This window comes from Chiloscyllium punctatum, chromosome 18 (assembly GCF_047496795.1).
Source record: "Chiloscyllium punctatum isolate Juve2018m chromosome 18, sChiPun1.3, whole genome shotgun sequence".
Classification (NCBI taxonomy): domain Eukaryota; kingdom Metazoa; phylum Chordata; class Chondrichthyes; order Orectolobiformes; family Hemiscylliidae; genus Chiloscyllium; species Chiloscyllium punctatum.
Window position 1 is genome coordinate 35,785,346 of NC_092756.1, and position 19,607 is coordinate 35,804,952.

The 19,607-nt window shown below is 44.4% G+C and overlaps 1 long non-coding RNA gene across 1 annotated transcript; it reads right to left on the reverse strand.

Annotated features, from left to right (window-relative positions):
• Positions 1-2,518: 2,518 nt before the first annotated feature.
• Positions 2,519-18,563, reverse strand: LOC140488929 (uncharacterized). Its single transcript, XR_011963064.1, has 3 exons — positions 18,500-18,563; positions 10,059-10,165; positions 2,519-2,621 (listed from the first exon to the last, which is right to left on the reverse strand). It is a non-coding gene; the product is annotated as an uncharacterized lncRNA (long non-coding RNA).
• Between the last annotated feature and the right edge of the window lie 1,044 nt (positions 18,564-19,607).

Sequence of the window (19,607 nt, forward strand, 5' to 3'; positions counted from 1 at the left end):
CGGGGAGAGTGCTGGCAAGTGGAGCTGAAATGCGCATCAGCCATGATTGAATGGCGGAGTGGACTCGATGGGCCGAATGGCCTTACTTCCACTCCCATGTCTTATGGTCTTATGCCCGAAACGTCGATTATCCTACACCATTGATGCTGCCTGACCTGCTGCGCTTTTCTGGCAACACACTTTTCAGCTCTGTTCTCCAGCGTCTGCAGTCCTCACTTTCTCCACAGGAGACTCATGCTCTACCTACCTCCCTCTCCTACCTTTCCGAGAGGTAACCCAACTACCTGACTGTATCTGCAGTTTTCAGCCTGAAACTGCCACCTATCACACATCCTGACTCTTGTAAATTCTTCATTACCATTCAGCACTACTCCATCTGATCCATGTGATCCAAGAGGATTTGCATCACTTCCTGCAGGCTATCAACAGGATCATTCAAACTCCCCCTACTCTCCTCCAGGAAGTGCACATCACTGTACGAATGGCCATCTCTGCACCTTAATCTGTAGACCCAGAAAATGGCAGAGTCTTACAGCTTTACAAAAGCCTACTCTCGAAAACATTAGAACCTGTATTTTATATTTAAAACATTCAACCAAAAGATCATAACAGAGGCACTTAAACTAGTAAACACTCACCCTACTGAATGTTGCGGATTTTAAAAAGTAAAGCAGAGTAAGATTTACCTTTTAACAGACTGAAACCCACTGAGCTGATCCCCGGCTGTGAGTCACAGACATACAGCACGGAAACAGAACCTTCAGTCAAACTCGTCCATACCGACCAGATATCCGAACCTAATCTCATCCCATTTGCCAGCACTTGGTCGATATCCCTCTAAACCCTTCCTATTCATATACCCACCCAGATGCCTAATAAATGATGCAATTGTCGCAGCCTTCACAACTCCCTCTGGCAGCTCGTTCCATAAACGCAACACCGTCGCATGAAAAAGTTGCCCCTTAGGTCCCTTTTATATCTTTCCCCTCTCACGCTAAATCTATACCCTCTCGTTCTAGACTCCCTCACTCCAGTGAAAATACCTTGTCTATCTATCTGATCCATGCTCATGATTTTATAAACCTCTGACACTCCAGGGAAAACAGCCCCAGACTATACAGCCTCTCCCTATATCTCAAACCCTCCAACCCTGGCAATATCCTTATAAATCTTCTGTGAACCTTTCAAGTTACACAACATCCTGGTAGGTGGAGAACAGAATTGTGCACAATATTGCAAAAGTGGCCAAACCAATGTCCTGAACAGCTGCAACATGACCTCCCAACTCTCTTACTCAATACTCTGACCAATAAAGGAAATCATACCAAACACCTTCACTATCCTATCTACCTGCGCCTCTACTTTCAAGGAGCTATGAACCTGCACAGCAAGGTCTCTTTGTTCAGCAACACTCCCCAGGACCTGACCATGACGTGTATCAGTCCTACTAAGCTTTGCCTTTCCAAAATGCAGCACCTCGCACTTCTCTGAATTGAACTCCATCTGCCACTCCTCAGCCCATTTGCCCATCTGATCAAAATCCCATTGAAATCTGAGGTAACCTTCTTCACTGTCCACTACACCTCCAATTTTGGTGCCATCTACAAACTTACTAACTATACCTCCTGTGTTCACATCCAAATCATTTATATAAATGATGAGAAGTAGTGGACCCAGCACCGATCCTTGCAGCACTCCACTAGTCACAGGCCTCCAGTCTGAAAAATAATCATCCATCACCACCACCCTCTATCTTCTGCCTTTGAGCCAGTTCTATATCCAAATGGCTACTTCCATGAGATCTGACCTTGCTAATCAGTCTCCCATGGGGAACCTTGTCGAACGCCTTACTGAGGTCCATATAGATCACATCTACTGCTCTGCCCTCCTCAATCCTCTTTGTTACTTCTTAAAAACCAGATCGAGTATGTGACACATGATTTCCCATGCAGAAAGTTATGCTGACTATCCCTAATCAGTCTGTGCTTTTCCAAATACACGCAAATCCTGTCGCTCAGGGCTCCCTCCAACACCTCGTCGAGCACAGCGTCTGTAGCTCTCTGGCTTGTCCAAACCGCCTTCGTTAAATAGTAGCACCATATTAACCAACCCGCAGTTTTCCGGCACCTCAGCTATGACTACCAATAATACAAAAATCTCAGCAAGAGGCCCAGAAATCACTTCCCTCGCTTCCTACAGAATTTTTGGGTACACCTGATCAAAGCCTGGGGATTGATCCACCTTTATGCGTTCCCACATATCCAGAACTCTGTATTATGGACATTTTCAAGATGTCACCATTTATTTTCCCACATTCTACATCTCCCGTGTCCTTCTCCACAGTAAATACTGATGCAAAATATTGCATCTTAATAAAACAAACGAGGGCAGGACTTACACTAATTAAAAGTAAGGCTTTGAGTAGTGATATGGATCAAAGAGACCGAGGGGTTCAGGTCTTCTTCGTCTGTGTCACATGTAGACAGGGTGGTTAACAAGGTGGTTAGCACACTTACCTTCATTGCTCAGACCTCTGAGTACCGGAGTTGGGAATTTAGGTTGAGGCTGTACAGGATGTTGGGGAGGCCTCTTCTGGAATACTGTGTCCAGTTCTGGTTGTGCTGTTATAGGAAGGATATTATTAAATTGGAGTGGTTTCGGAAGAGACTAACCGGGATGTTGCCATGAATGGAGGGATTGTGTCATAAGGAGAAGCTGGATAGGCTGGGACGCTTTTTCACTCGAGCGTAGGAGGTTGAGGGATGACCTTAGAGGTTTATAAAACCATGAAGCGTATAGACAAGGTGAATGGCCGGGGGTGGGGGGGGAGGTGGTATTCAAAACCTGGGCGCATACAATTTGAAAATAGATGAGAAAGGTTTAAAAAACAAATTGGGGATTTCTTTTTACTTTTACATGTGTGAAGTGAACTCCCAGAAAAAGAGGCAGCTGTGAATACAATTACAATGTTTAAAAGACATTTAGACAAGTACATAAACAGGAAATGTTTGGATGAATGTGGACCAAGTGGAGGGAGGGGCGATTAGATTAGTTGGGAATTATGGTCGACACGGACTGGTTTAACCACAGGGTCTGTCTCTGTGCTGTATCACTTTATGACTAACTCTCGCTATCTCTGTGAATTCCTCCATCCTCACAACTCCCCAGATCACTGTCACCTCATCCAGACTAAACTCTTCCATATCTCTAGAAATCCTCTCGAGCCTCAGAACCATCACTATCTCTGGTATCACAAACATCTCAATCTCTTTAACATCCTCCAATCTCCTCCTGTCATCACCCTCACGATCTCTAATCTTGACAACCCCCACAAATCTGTCCTACTCCACAGTAAACACTGATGCCACTCGTTTAGTATCCCCCCAACAACCCCATCTCCTGCGTCGTCACACATAGGCTGCCTTGCTGATCTTTGAGGTGGCCTATTCTCTCTCTATTGACCCATTTGCTCTTAATGTATTTCTAAAAACCCTTTCCCTATTCGCCAAAGCAGTCTCCTGTCCCCTTTTTGCCTGACTGATTTTACTCCTCTTGCCTTTATACTGGAAGGATGTTTGTGATTTTTTGGATTGGAAAAAATGCGAAATATCACATTTTGGTAAAACAAACGAAGGCTGGACTTACACTGATTAAACGTTGGCCCTCGGATAGTGATATAGAACAAAGAGACCGAGGGGTTCAGGTCTTTGAAATATGTGTCACATGCAGACAGGGTGGTTCAGAAGGGCTTTAGCACATTTGCCTTCATTGCTCAGATCTTTGAATATAGGAGTTAGGACGTTATGTTGAGATTGTACAGGATGTTGGGGAGGCCTCTTCTGGAATACTGTGTCCATTTCTGGTTGTGCTGTTATAGGAAGGATATTATTAAATTGGAGCAGGTTCAGAATAGATTTACCAGGATGGTAATGGGAACGGAGGGATTGAATTATAAGCAGAGTCTGGATAGGCTGGGTCCTTTTTCACTGGAGCACAGGAGGCTGAGGGGTGACCTTATTAGAGGTTTACAAAATCCTGAAGAGCTTCGGTAATGTGAACAGCAGGTGCCCTTTCCAGGAGGGGGCGCGATTCAAGATTGGGGACATACGTTTCTCACGTTAAAAAGTAAGGCTTTAAAAAGAAGTTCCAGATTTTATTTTTTGTTTCTGCACAGAGTGGTTCACACGTGGAATAAAGTTGCAGAGGACATGGTAGATGTGAATACAATTACAATTTCAGGGTGGAACAGTGGCTCAACGGTTAGCAATGCTACCTCTCAGCGCCAGGGACACAGGCTCAATTCCTGTATTGGGTGACTGTCCATGTGGAGTTTGCATATTCTTCCCCATGACAGCGTGGGTTCCTCCAGGTGCTGCCGTTTCCTCCCACAATCCACAGATGTACAGGGTAGGTGAACTGGCCGTGCTCAATTGCCCATAGTGTTCAGGGATGATTGGGTTGAGTGAATTAGTCAGGTGTAAATATAGAGCAAAAGGGTAGGAGAATGGGATTCTAATAGGAAAAAACCATTTGGACCCGTATATCAATAGGGAATGCTCGGATGGACTTGGACCAAGTGGAGGCAGGTGCGATTAGTTCAGTTCGAATTTATGGTCGACACGGACTGGTTGGACCACAGGGTCTGTGTCGATGCTGTGTAACTTTATGACTCGTTACCTCTGTAAATTCCTCTATGTTTGGAACTCTCCCTATCAGTGCCACCTCATCCAGCCTTACAAATCCTCCTCATCTCTATAATTCCACTCCAGCCTCAAAATCCAAAAACCTCTATCACAAATCTCTCTATCTCTGTAACATCCTCCATCCTCACAATCCTTTCCAACTTGCATCTCCTCCAGCTTCATTATCCTTCCCATGTCTAATCCCCTCCAGTCTCTCAAAGCTCTGCTACATGTGCCTTTCTTTATTTCCAGCTTTCAGGATGCCCAATGTTTATTTCTCACTCGATGACTGCCCTTTACAATTCCTGTGCTGAGCTTCTGAATTTCCTCTTAAACCTCTGCGTCTCACTTTTCTCCCAAAAACATTGACCAATCACGTGTCATCTATTCTAGTATCACCTCTTCTGACCTGATATCCAACGGAGCCTGTCATATTCCTATAATAAACATCTCAGCGGTAAACAGAACAGAAAATGGCTCTGGTGGTCCATCGAGTCTGTGAGAAAGAAAATTATCACCGAAAACTACCACCATACTACTATCCTCATCTATTTTCCAGTACTTATGGAAAAGTGTCATCTATCATGGCATAGCAAGTGCACACTAAATACATCTCAAATGTTTTGGGGATTTATGTCTCCCACCTTCACAGACAGTGAGGTTTAGTGCAACTGGTGCTCGATGATGACATCACCCACAGGAACACAGAGCAGCTGGGTCTGTGCAAACCAGAGATCGCCCACACATTGGGAAGGATGGCAGGGTCCCTGAGAGGGGGCACAGGAGAGTTACCAGGATGGCTCAAAGAATGGGGGATTTTAGTTGCAGGGACATAGGTGTTGTGAATACAGATCAAGAATATCCATCTACAATCGATGGACTCTTGTTCTCAACCTCTCCCCTTGCCTGGGCTGTGGTAACCTTCAGGTTAAACCAACACCAGACATCTCTCCCTCATGAGAGAGCAGCCCTATGGTTTGGTAGGACAATGCTGACTTTACCTTTTAGACAGTGATGCCAATGTGCATCTGGGGTGGAGAGAGGGAATGTTGAAGGTGGTGGATGGGACACCACTCAGGCACAGTGCTTTGTCCTGGAGGATGTTCGCTTTCTTTAATACTGTTGAGGGCTGCACTATATTTAGGCAGGGTTAATTGAGTTTGAATTGAGTATATAGATGTGGAGATTTAGTAATCAGTGGTGGGGCCTTTAATGGAAGGTAGTGAATTGAAATAAATATCTCACTACAATTTTGGTTTAGACAGTTATCTTTAGTATTTAATATTGGTAGCAGAGAATGATTCAAAATGTAAGGTTTTGGGGTATGACAGATTTGAATGGACATCTGTGTGGCCACCAGGAAACCATTTGGATGCATTATTCCAATACAGTCTCAAACCTGGAAATGTTAAGAGCCTATGATCTATCTGATGAGGAAATGTCATATCATATTATATTTCTTGTACACTTTGTCACACTTAAAGATTTCAGACTTTTGTTTCTGTAGAGATTTTTGTGTAATCTTGTTAGAGTCACCACTCAAATACAAATGGCATTATAGACTGTGGGAAAATCAGGATATACAAACGTTCTTTGGTCCTCCACTTTGGGCTTATTTCAGTAAGTATGGCTTTACAAACAGCTGATGTTATACTCTGTATGCTGTAAATGGGAATTTTACTGGATAAATTCTGTTATAAATATGGGTAAAATTTATGATGGAAGGAATAAACAGGGAGTGTTTTGAGCAGGAAGAGATTAACCTAATGACAATAATAGTATTATTTATTTTCTAAGGTTAGCATTAAAATCACCCTTTAGATTCTAATGCGGGGAGAAGGTAAATATTATTAGTGACAGAGGATCCAGATTGCTCAAATCCAGTGGTTGATGGCCAGTTTCATCTCTCTCCAAATGTGTATACTTACCTCGGCCTGATAAACATATATAGGGCTTTTTGCCCAAAATGTCGATTTTTCCTGCTCGTCGGATGCTGCCTGACCTGCTGTGCTTTTCCAGCACCACTCTAATCTAGACCCCCATATATACAGAAGAGCCCAAAATTGGAGTGTTGCCTTTCAGTAGTGTTTGAAAACAGTTCTATTCCAAAAGGGTGTTTGAAGCTTAGAAGTGTCTCGCCAATTGTAGCTGATGCTGGGTTAATTATCGACTTTTAAATTTGAAATTGTTAAATATTAAGCAGGGGCGAAATCAAGTATATGGAGTTGGCCGCAAATTGGCCATGAATGACTGAGCAGGCTTGAGGACCCTACTTCTGTACCTGCGTTCTAAATTCTCAGGATTTCCTGTTGAAATGTTCAAAACAATTTTCCAATTATGTTGTTTGCAGAAGAAATGGTGCTCCAGTTTCTTCCCACAGTCCAAATATGTGCAGGTTAGGTGAATTGGCCATGCTAAATTGCCTGTAGTATTAGGTGAAAGGGTAAATGTAGGGAATGGGTCTAGGTGGGTTGCTCTTCGGTGGGGCGGTGTGGACTTGTTGGGCCGAAGGGCCTTTTTCCACACTAAGTAATCTAATCTAATCTGATGCAGGCAAGTGGAGAATGTTCCAACACAATCCTGATGTTGTCTATAAGGCACACAAACAGACATTGGGGAATCAGGGGTTTGGGAAAACTGAGATTGTTCTCCTTGTAGCAAAGGTAATTGAGGGGAGCAGAGAGACAAGTGCTTACAAAACATATACATTAGGATGTTAAACCTTACACTCATCAACTCATCATAAAAGGATTACTGGACACATATTGAAGATTTCGGGGAGATCTATTGACAGGGTGGTTTGGTTCAAAGGAGAATTTTTATGCAGAAAATGGAATTGAGCTGGAACAAAATACTCACACACAGTGCAAATATCCAGGTCCTGATGAATGGAGTAATTCAATCAGAGTTTGGCTTTACAATTACTGGGATTCCCATCTGAATATCCACCTGTAGTATCCTGTCATACAAGTTTTTAAAATCTGTCACCGTCAGTTCAGGTTAGAAACTCACACAATCCCCTCCTCCTGGTCCAGGATGACTGGACACATTACCCCTTGTGGAGGTCAGCAATCAGTTCAGGGGGAAATCTGTGTGGGTTTCTATGAGTTTCCACCTTGGGACTTCATGGGACTGAACAGGACAGATGTTTGACACATGGGAGAGAATGTTCCAAGGGTCAGTGAGATGTGGAGAGCAGGATTTGCTTCCTTTTCTTTCCTTCCGTGCTGCCGCTGTGCCTCATCAATAAGACATGGGGAGCGAAAGGCTCATGCAGCTCGATGGGCAAGTTGTCTCCATTCTGACCAATGGGCAGCAAGATCCTCCCAGTCATTCCAAAGAGTCTCTCTGAAGACAGCAACTCAGCATGCTTCCCACTGTCCTGTGCTCCCTGGAAAGATTTAGAAGAATGAGGGGGGAATCTCCGAGAAAATGTAGAACAGTAAACTTCCAAAAGGATTATAAACTGTTTACAGAAACGGATTTGTTGGAGAAGTGAACACCAAATTGGCAAATGGAGCATAACTTGGGATAATGTGAAGTTGTTCATTTTGGAGGAGGTAATAAAAGAACAGAGGACTATTTAAATGGTGGAAACTGCAGAAAGCTGCAACACAAAAGAGACGAGGAGATAATTGTGCAGGAAACACAGAAAGCTAGCACACAGTTACAACAGGTCATCAGGAAGGGAGATGAAACGTTGTTCCTTGTTTGAAGGGATTTGCAGTATAAGAGTTTGGAGTATATACCTGAGAGCAACTTTATAAAGTGCGAGTGAGACCACATATGCAGTAATGAGAGACGTTTTGGTCCCTTTAGTTAAGGGAATACATCACTTCATCGGAGGCATTTAGAGAAGATTGACTGGGATGATCCCTGGTTTGCAGGGACTCTCTTTTAAGAAAAGGCTGAAGAAGTTGGGACTCGACTCACTGGATTTGGGGGAGAATGAGAGGGGATCTTATTGAAACATATAGGCTTATTAAGGGGCATGACAGGTTAAATACTGAGAATATGTGTCCCATCATGAGGGAACCCGGAACCAGTCTCTGGGTCAGTTGCAGAATCAACGGTTCTGTTTTAGATTTGTCAACTTTAATGCAACACAGATATGGGTAAGGGGTTTCAATAGCAATGGACCTGGAGAAAAGCAACATTTTAGAGATTGGAGTTCCTGGTGTTTGCGATTATGTAGATGTCTGATCAGAAGATCACCTTGGGGTCAGAATATGAGAGCAATATTGTGAAGAGTGTAGTTCTGCCTCTGGCATTTCCTAGTGAGAGGGAGGGGCTCAGAGTAAGGGAAAGGAATTTATAATAGCAACTGAAGGCAATGGGTTGAACCATGCAGTGTTTCATTGGAGCAAATTGCAGCCAATTGAGTGGTAACCAGTTTGATGAATGAGTAACAGTGGAGCAATGGAGAGGGATGATAGGGAGAGAGAGCTGGGCAATGTCAGTGTACATGTGAAACCAATACGATGTCACCTCCTGGCAGTATGTAGGTGAGATACAGGAGGGGACAAAGATAGATCCTGATGGACACTACATATGAGGAATTCAGAAAGGAAAGGGAGAGTGGAGATGGAGCAGGATTTTCCAACAACCTTGAGGTTAAATATTAGTTCTTAGCAGAATTGGAGAGAAGGGCATAACCAGAAAAGACAGACAGAACAAGGAACAATATTTGTGAATTGGGGAGGGGGAGTGATGAGGAGGGGCCCGACTCCAAAACTGCTATTTCTACATCAGTGACATCACCCAACTCCACCCTAGTCTCAGCTCATTTACTGAAATACTCGTCCATCCCTGTGTTATCTCCAGATTTCGTTATCCAAACACAGTCCAGGCCAGCCTCCCACATTCAACTTACATATAAGCTCAAGAGTATCTGAAATCCTACTGCCCAAAGTGCTCACTTGTACTAAAGCTTGTTGATCCATCAAAAGGCTCCTTTAACAAGAAACATTTTAAAATTCTCTCCCTTGATGTAATTCCTGGCTGTGAACATCCATGTCTCCTTGCACCACACAACCTGTGAGACCCTGATAACTCATTTTCTTTCAGACTCCCAAAGATGCATTTATTCATTGCTTCACCAGTCTGGCTGTTTCGACACGGTCAAGGCAACACAGTCTGGAATTCGCACCCTGACCCTCTCAGACTTGCTTTCCTCCTTTAAGGTATTCCTGAAAACCTGCTCATTTGGCAATACTTTTGATCACCTGACCTAATATCCCCATCTGTGGCCTTATGTCAGAAATTCTCAATTTCTGTGAAATTACAAAAATTATAAAAATACAAACTGTTGTTGATTTGCACACATATTGTCAACTCTTCACTGGCGCTGAGTGAATAATCTGTAACATCTCTTACCCAAGAACATTGTGGGATAACCTTCACCACACGAACTGCAGCTGGACAAGGAAGTCAAACATCACCCTCTCCACAGGCAATGGGACTTTGCCATTAATCACTGGTGTCTGTGGAGAGAAAAACACAGTTGATATTTCAGGGAGTGCTAAATGCATTACAGGAAATGAGAATGTTGCAGAATTTGATGGTCAGAAATGGAAGGAAAATGCACTCTTTTGTTGAAAAGAAAAGAATTATTCACTGGCAAAGATACTGTGGAAAGTTTAGTCCATTTAGAGAGCAGCACATTGTCAGGGGTTGGGCAGCAGAGGAAAATTAACTTACAAAACGTCTGTGAAAGTAACAGTAAATAATAATAAACAAACCAAACAGCCTGTGCCCAAAGACTTGAACTCCCCTTCCCGCTCCACCAAGAACATGCAGGTCCTGGGCCACCTCCACTGCCAAATGCCAGGCATCTGAAGAACGCCTCTTCTGTGTTCAGATCCTCCAACCACATGGGATCAATGTGGATTTCACCAGTTTCCTCATTTCCACTCCCCCCACCTTATCCCAGAACCAGCCTTCCAATTCAGCACCGCCCTCTTGACCTACCCTACATGTCCATCTTCCTTCTCACCGATCAGCTGCTGCCTGACCTGCTGTGCTTTTCCAGCATCACACTCTTTGACATTGAAAATATACTGACTCTGAGACTGTGTAAATCCTGCCCTATCACTCCCTGCCAAGGAAGGCTGCGCATGCGTCCCCCTACAGCTTGCCCCTCACAAAGTCGACGGCCACACACGTGTCCCGTGGATCACTGCCCCCAATAAAGATGGCGGCAATCACTCACACCTTTCACCAGTTTCCAGTTTGCTACAAACATAGGCCTGGGATTTTCAAATTTGTGTTCTCCGATGTGCACTAAGTTCTGTAAAACGTTTCAGCCCATTCCATTAAAATTTCCTTCCCTTCCTGGTCAATAGGTCTTTCCATAACCGTGCCCTGCACCTTCACACGTTCCCAATGGCTTGGTCCCAACAACACTGTGCTGCCAGTGAAGCTTATCACGTGGTTGAGTACAGCCACGCCCCTCATTCACTCAGATTAGTTGGAGGACCTACCGGCACTGCCTGGTCCTCCAGTCCCATCCCCATCGTCTTCTTGGTCTTGCACTGAGATCAATCACCAGAGGCCCATTGTGGGCTGGAGCATGCTCAGTACTTCCTGCTTTTGCTGCTGTTCATCAGGTATAAAAGAGAGAGGGCTCAGCCCTGTTTCTCCTAATGTCAGACATTAACAACAACGACTTGCATTGTGTGGAGCCTTTTACACTGACAAATCTCCTAAAGTGATTCACGAATGATAGAAACGTTGATTAAAGAGAACAACTTTAACATACATCTTTGAGGAGTACAGAGGGGGTTAGGAAGGATATTGAAGAGTTTATTTTTTAGATTAGATTATTTAGACAAACCGTCTAAAGAGCAACCCACCCAGACCTATTCCCCTACATCTAACACTACGGCAATTTAGCATGGCCAATTCACCTAACCCGCACATTTTTGGACTGTGCGAGGAAACCGGAGCACCCGGAGGAAACCCACGCAGATACGGGGAGAATGCGCAAACTCCACACAGACAGTTGCCTGAGGTGGGAATATAACCCGGGTCTCTGGCGCTGAGAGGCGGCAGTGTTAACCACTGTGCCACCGTGCCGCCCATCTGCAGCTGTCCTCTGCAGCTCCAATCATAGAGTGACGTCTGTGGGGAACAGCTTACAACGGAGGCAGATAGTGGCTAACCATAATTTAGCAACCCCATTTCCTAGCCCCCGACCCCACACACCAGTCCTTGTTCTCACAGCCTGCCATTACACACTACCTAAGGTTAGCCACTAACAGTCTCCATTAACAGCTAGTCGCCCTCCCCCAGCCAGATCGTTATCGATTCCTTTATCCAGCTCTTCTTCTCGCTCTATCCCCACCTATCCTTTACTCCTTACATCCTCCCCTAAACCCTACCTTCTGCATCTAAACCAACATTTTTTCTCTCAGTATCAGTTCTGAGGAAGGGACACCGGATCTGAAATGTTAACTCTGATTTCTCTTCACAGATGCTGCCAAACCTGCTGAGCTTTTCCAGAACCTCCTGGTTGTTGTTTCTGATTTACATCTCCCGCAGTTATTTTGGTTTTAATTGACCGGGAGTTTGTAATTCAGGTCCAACAGCCTCTGTCCCAGTCTCTGCTGTCTCTCCCACCCCCACCCCCACCCCCACCCAGTGACACTGCACCTGCACAGCTCATGGACGTGTGTCATCTTGCTGGCCACACCCCTAATTCACTCCCATTGGCTGCAGGACCACACAGACTCTCCTCCCATTGGTGTGGAGCTGCTGTCAATCAGCCGGGCCCCATTGTGATGAGAGTGGAGGGCTCCTCCCTCTCTCTGCCCTGGAATGAGCTTCATCATTCACAGTGAATGGGGCAGTATCACAGAGCACAGGGCCTGGGGGCTATTCAGCCCATTGGAGCTGTACTCTCTCCCTCTGGAGATGCTGCAAGTCTGTCCGAATTCCCCTCCTATTTGCCCACAGCCCCCAAATCTTTCCTTCAAAATTAAAATTCCAAGTCTATTTCAGAAAACCTGCTGAATCTGTCGTTAAGACTGTTCCAGATGCTCAGAACTTATTGAGTAAAATAATGTTCTCATTTTCACTTTGTATTATTTGCCAATTACTTGAAAGTAGTTACTAAAAGTTGTGACAGTGTGAACAATTCCTCTCTCTCCGCAAATTCAATATATTGGAACCAAATCTGCACCAGGTCAAAATCACTGCTTCACCTTCTCAGCTCCAAGGACAATTATCTGTGCTGCAGCTTGCTCTCCTCAAAAGAGGAACACATCTTAGTTTATTAACGTCATAGACATGTACAGCACAGAAACAGATCTTCGGTCCAATTCGTCCATGCCAACTAGGAATCCTAAACTACTGGAGTCCCATTTTCCAGCTATTGGCCTGTATCCATCAAAACCCTTACTGTTCACGTACCCAATCGGATGCCTTTTAAATGTTGTGATTTTATCAGCCTCTACTACTTCATCTGGCAGCTCATTCCATACACACACCACACTCAGCTTGAAAACGTTGTCCTTAGATTCCTTTTAAATCGTTGCCCTCTCAACCATGTGCTCTAGTTTTGGACCCACCTAACCTGAGGAAAAAGAACCCCGGCTGCTCACCTTATCCATGCCCCTCGTGATTTTATAAATCTCCATGAAATCACCTCTCAGTCTTGGACTCTCCAGGGAAATTAACCCCAGCCTATTCAGCCTCTCCCTGTAGCCCAAATCCTCCAAACCTGGCAACGTTTTTGTAAATCTTGTCCGAACCTTTTCACGTTTCACAACATCCTTCCCAGAACAGGGAAATTCAAACTGAAAACAGAATACGAGAAATGGCTTCATCAATGTCTTTTAAATGTTGTAATTGTACTAGCCTCCACCCCTTCCCTTGGCAGCTCACTCCAAACATGCCCTGTCCTCAAACTGTCCAATTCTGGCAAAGTCCTTGCAAACAATTTCTGAAATGTTTCAAGTTTCACAACATCATTCCTGGAACAGGGAGATTGGAACTGAAAAAAGAATTCCAGAAGAGCCTTAATCAATGTCCTGTACAACCACAACATGACGGAGAGCATAACAAACGCTCCATTCACTCCCTTGCCTACCTGTGACTCTACTTTCAAGGAACGATGAACCTGCACTCCAAGATCTGTTTGCTCAGCAACATTCACCAGGACCTTACCAGTAAGTGTATAAGTCCTGCCCTGATTTGCCTTTACAAAATCCAACAGCTAACATTTATCTCAATTGAACTCTATCTGCCATTCCTTGCTCCACTGGCCCATCTGATCAAGATCCTGTTGTATTCTGAACTAACCCTCTTCGCTGTCCACTACACCTCCAATTTTGGTGTCTTGTGTACAGCGACTAATCATACCTCATATTCACACACAAGTCATTTATTTAAGGACCCAATAATCGATCCTTGTAGCACACTGCTGCTCACAGTCCTCCAGTCCACAAAGCAAATCTCCATCATCACTCTCTGTCTCCTACCATCAAGCCAGTTTTGTACCCAAATGGCTTGTTCTCCCTTCATTCCATGTTATGTAACCTTGCTAACCAGTCTGCTTTGTGGAACCTTGTCGAATGTCCATATAAACAACGTTCACAGCCTGGTTTAATCAATTTTCTTTGTCACTTCAAAACATTCAGTTAAGTTAGTGAGACACGATTGTGCACGTACAAAGCCACATTGACAACAGGAGAAAGTGAGGACTGCAGATGCTGGAGATCAGAGCTGAAAACGTGTTGCTGGAAAAGCGCAGCAGGTCACGCAGCATCCAAGGAACAGGAGAATCGATGTTTTGAGAAGGGCTGACACCCGAAACGTCGATTCTCCTGTTCTTTGGATGCTGCCAGACCTGCTGTGCCTTTCCAGCAACACGTTTTCAGCTCCACATTGATAACAGTCAATGATTATTCCTTACTTTTTCCAAACAGATGGATATCCTGTCCCTCAGAATCCCTTCCAACAACTTGCCTGCCACTGACTTCAGGCTCACTATTCTCTTGTTCCATGGCCTCTCCTTACCACCTTTTTTAAAATAATGGCACCTCACCTGTCACTATCAATGATACAAATACCTCAGGAGAGGCCCAACAATCACTTCCCTCGATTTCGAGACAGTTCCAGGTTACATCTGATCATGTCCCAGGGCTTTATCCACCTTGATGCGATTCAAGACATCCAGTACACTCCACTCTAACATGGATACTTTTGAAGTTCTCTCTGTTTATTTCTCCAAACTCTCGAGCTTCCATATCTTTCTCCAGTAAAAATGACGTGAAATATTTGCATATCTTTCCAACCCCCCAGTGGTTCCATAGACAGCCTCGTTAATCTTTAAGGGGTCCTATTCTCTGGTCCAGTTCAACTTTTGTCTGTGATATATTTGTTTAAACTCTTTGGATTCTACTTAAACCATTTCCTGAAGCTATTTCATGTAAAACAGCATCAGCAGCAAGCAACAGAGCTAAGTGATCCTACATCCAATGGAACAGATCGGAGCTCTGCAGTTCTGCCACACCCAGTTGTGAACGGTGATGGACATTTAAACAACTTACTGGAGGAAGTATCACAGATATCCTCACCCTTACTGATGGAGGGGTCTCACACACCCATGCACCAGATAAGACAACAGCATTTGCTGCAATCTTCAGCCAGAAGTGCAAAGTGGGATGATCCATCTGAGCCTTCTCCAGTGGTTGAAGCCAGTTTCATTCAGTTTGAATAACATCAAGAAATGGTTAAGTAGTGCAAAGGCTATTGGCTCTGCCAATATTCTGGCAATCATACTGATGGTTTGTGCTCCAGAACTTGCCACCCACCGAGCCAAGTACCGCTCCAGCACTGGCATCTACCGACAATGTGGAACATTGCCCAGGGATGTTCAACACAAAAACACAGGGCAATCCAACCCAGGCAAGTTCCATCTATCAGTCCACACTCGATCAGCAGTAAAGTGATGTAAGATGTTATAAACATGGCTATCAAGCAGCAGCTGCTCAGCAACAGCCAGCTGAATGACACTCATTTTAGGCTCCACCAGGGCCACTCAGCTCCCGATTGTGTTACCGCCCTGATTCACAATCTGACAACTAACTGAATCCCAGAGGTGAGGCGAGTGTGACAGCCCAGTGCCACTCCAAGATCACTATTTCTAGCTGATTCTACCCTTGTCTCAGCTCACATACTCTCATCCACCTTGTGTTATCTCCAGACTTCAGTATCCAAACACACTCCTGGCCAGCTTCCCACATTCAACCTCCCTGTAATCTTAAGAAAATCTAAATTTCTGCTGCCCAAGTACTCCCTCGTACCAAAACTTGTTGATCCATCAAAAGGCTCCTATTCATAATCAACAACATAGAGCCACAGAGATGTACATTATGGAAACAGACCCTTCAATCCAACCCATCCATACCGACCAGATATCCCAACCAAATCTAGTCTCACCTGCCAGCATCCGGCCCACGTCCCTCAATTTAAAATTCTCACCCTTGATTTAATTTCTGGTTGTGATCATCCCTTGCTCGCCGCATCACACATCCTTGAAGACCTCAACAACCCATTCTGTTCGAGACTCCCAATGATCTGTTAATTCATTACTTCACCTGTGTGGCTGCTTTTATAGTTGCCAAAGCAACATTTTCTGAAATTCGCAGCCAAAACTTCTCAGGTCTGCTTTCCTCCTTTAAGACATTCCTCAAAGCCTGCTTATTTGGCAATGCTTTTGGTCACCTGACCTAATATCATCAGTCTCTGACCTTATGTCTAAAGTTCCCAATAATATTTTGGTGAAATTATAAGCAGGATAATAAAACTACAACCTGTTCTTGATTTGGACATTACCTTCAAATCATCACTATTGCTGTAATGAATACTCTGTAATGTCTCTTACCCAACCACATTGTGGGAGCACCTTCTCCACACAAACTGCAGCTGTACACAAAAGTCAAACATCACCCTCTCCACAGGCAACAGGGCTTTGGCATTAATCACTGGTATCTGTGGAAGGAGAAACACAGCTGATGTTTCAGGGAGTGCAAAGCGGATTACAGGGAATGAAAGTGGTGCAGAATTTGATAGTCAGAAATGGAAGGAAAATACACTTGCTTATTGGAAGAAATAATTCTTGAATGTCAAAGATTTTTCAGAAAAAAATTAATAAGTAGCACATGGTCAGGGGCTGGGTAGCAGTGAAAAATTAACTTACAAACATGTCTGTAAAAGTAATCGTAAAATACTAAACAGACCAAAAATACACCCATTGTTCGATACTGAGCAAGCTAGATATTGACAAAGTGGTCATAAGGCAGCCCAGAGATGAAGCAGAGTTGTATAAGCTGTTATGATCCCACAGTCATAGAGATGTATAGCACCGACACAGACCCTTCGGTTTAACTCATCCATGCCAGCCAGGTATCCGAACCTAATCTATTCCCATTTGCCAGCACTTGGCCCATATCCCTGTAAATGCTTCCTAATCAGATCATGTGTCTATTTAGATGCCTTCAATGAGTTTTAATTGTACTAGCCTCCACCACCTTCTCTGGCAGCTCATTCCACAAACTGCATGAAAGAGTTTTCCTTTAGGCCCCTTTGAATTTTTGCCCCGTTCACCCGAAAGCAATGTCCTCTACTTTTGAACACCACTACTCCAGGGAAAACATCTTGTTCATTTACTCTGTTCATGCTCCTCATGATTTTATAAACCTCCATAACATCACCACTCAGCCTATGGCACTCCAGGGAAAACAGCCCCAGCCTATTATGCCTCATCCTGTAGCTCAAATCCTCCAACTCGAACAACATCCTTGTAAGTCTTTTTTGAAACCTTTCATGTTTCACAGCACCCTTCTGATAGGAGGCAGGCCAGAATTGCACACAATATTCCAAAAGTGGCCTAACGAATGTCCTGTACAGCAACATGACCTCCCACATCCTATACTCAATGCTCTAACCAACAAAGGGAAATACACTGAACACCTTCTTCATCATCCTATCTACCTGCAACTTGACTTGCAAGGACTATGAATCTGCAGTCCAAGGTCTCTTTGTTCCACAAGCGTCTCCAGGGCCTTGCCATTCAGTGTATAAGTCCTGGGCTGAAAAACGTGTAGCTGAAAAAGCACAGCAGGTCAGGCAGCATCCAAAGATCAGGAGAATCGACGTTTCGGGAATGAGCCTTCTTCAGGAATCCTGAAGAAGGGCTTATGCCTGAAATGTCGATTCTCCTGATCTTAGGATGCTGCTTGACCTGCTGTGATTTTCCAGCAACAGTTTTCAGCTCTGATCTCCAGCATCTGCAGTCTTCACTTTCCCCTAGTGTATAAGTCCTGCCCTGACTTGCTTTTCCAAAATGCAGCACCTCACATTTATCTAAATTAATCTGTATCTGATCAATATCTCACTGGAACCTGAGGTGACCTTCTTCACGATGCACAATAGCTCCAATTTTGAATGACCTGCAAACTCAGTTACAATAGCAAGTCATTTAAATGAATGACGAAACAAATCCAGAAATAAACATCCATTTCTCCGAGTTTGAACGTGCTCTGTGTAAATCCTGCCCAATGACTCTGTACCAGAGAAAGGCTGCACCTTGCCCCCTACAAAGATGGCGGCCGCGCACGTGTCCACTGAATCGTTGCCCCAAATAAAGATGCCAGCACTCACTCAGGCCTGCAGCCCCGTTTACTACAAACACAGGATGGGATGTTCAAATTTGTGTTTTCCGGCGTGCACAACATGTTTGTAAAACCTCTCCGCTCATAGCAACACAGTTTTTCTCCCGTTTCCCTCTGTTTATTTATTTATTTCCTTACCGTATCCTTTCGCTCCATTACTTCCTGAGAATTCATCACAGCGACTCTCCTCCACGCGCGAGGGTGATCACGTGGTTCTGCCACTTGTTCACTTTGATTCGTTGGAGGACCAACCTCCCGCCAGGTCCTCCAGCTCCGCCCACCGTCCTTTCATTGGTCCGGTGCTAACATCAATCACCCGGGGTCCCTTTGTTGGCTAGAGCATGCGCAGTGCGTCCTGCTTTTGCTGATATGTTTGGTAATGTGATGGGAGAGTTTACTGAGATGTACAAACAATGACTGCAGATGCTGAATTCCAAATAATGGATTAGTGGTGCTGGAAGAGCACAACAGTTCAGGCAGCATCCAACGAGCAGCGAAATCGACGTTTCGGGCAAAAGCCCTTCATCAGGAATAAAGGCAGTGAGCCTGAAGCGTGGAGAGATAAGCTAGAGGAGGCTGGGGGTGGGGAGAAAGTAGCATAGAGTATTCTTGTAGAGAGAGGAGGAAAACTTCTTCAAGGCAGACATCCTTGCAAGAGGATTCACAGTTGGGTTAAAATCAACAAGGTAAAAACAATACCTGCAGATGCTGAAAACCAAACACTGGATTAGTGGTGCTGGAAGAGCACAGCAGTTCAGGCAGCGATTTACTGAGGGGAAGGATACCTTTGTGTGAGCTCTGCAGTAGATTTCCTTTATTAATGGAGGGAATTGCCTTCCTACTCACGACTGGATAGCTGTGATTGATGAAACAATGCCAAATGAACCAATACATAAACACCATTTTCACAATATCTGAGATCTTCAGCACATTGTGTCACACTCTTCTTTGGAGATAAAAAAAAGCATGAAATGGAGCCTCAAGGAATCGGAGCAGGAGTAGGGCATTCATCCCCTCCAGCTTGTTCCCCCCATTCTATCAGATCATGGCTGGGTCAACCCACATCTCAATACCACTTTTATGCTTGATCTGCATAGCCCTCAACTGCTCAATATTTCAAAAATCCATCTGTCCTCTTTTAGAATAATTTGAGATAGAATCATAAATTCCCTACTGTGTGGAAACAGGCCCTTCGGCCCATCAAGCCACACAACCCTCTGAAGAGTAACCCAACCAGATCCATTCC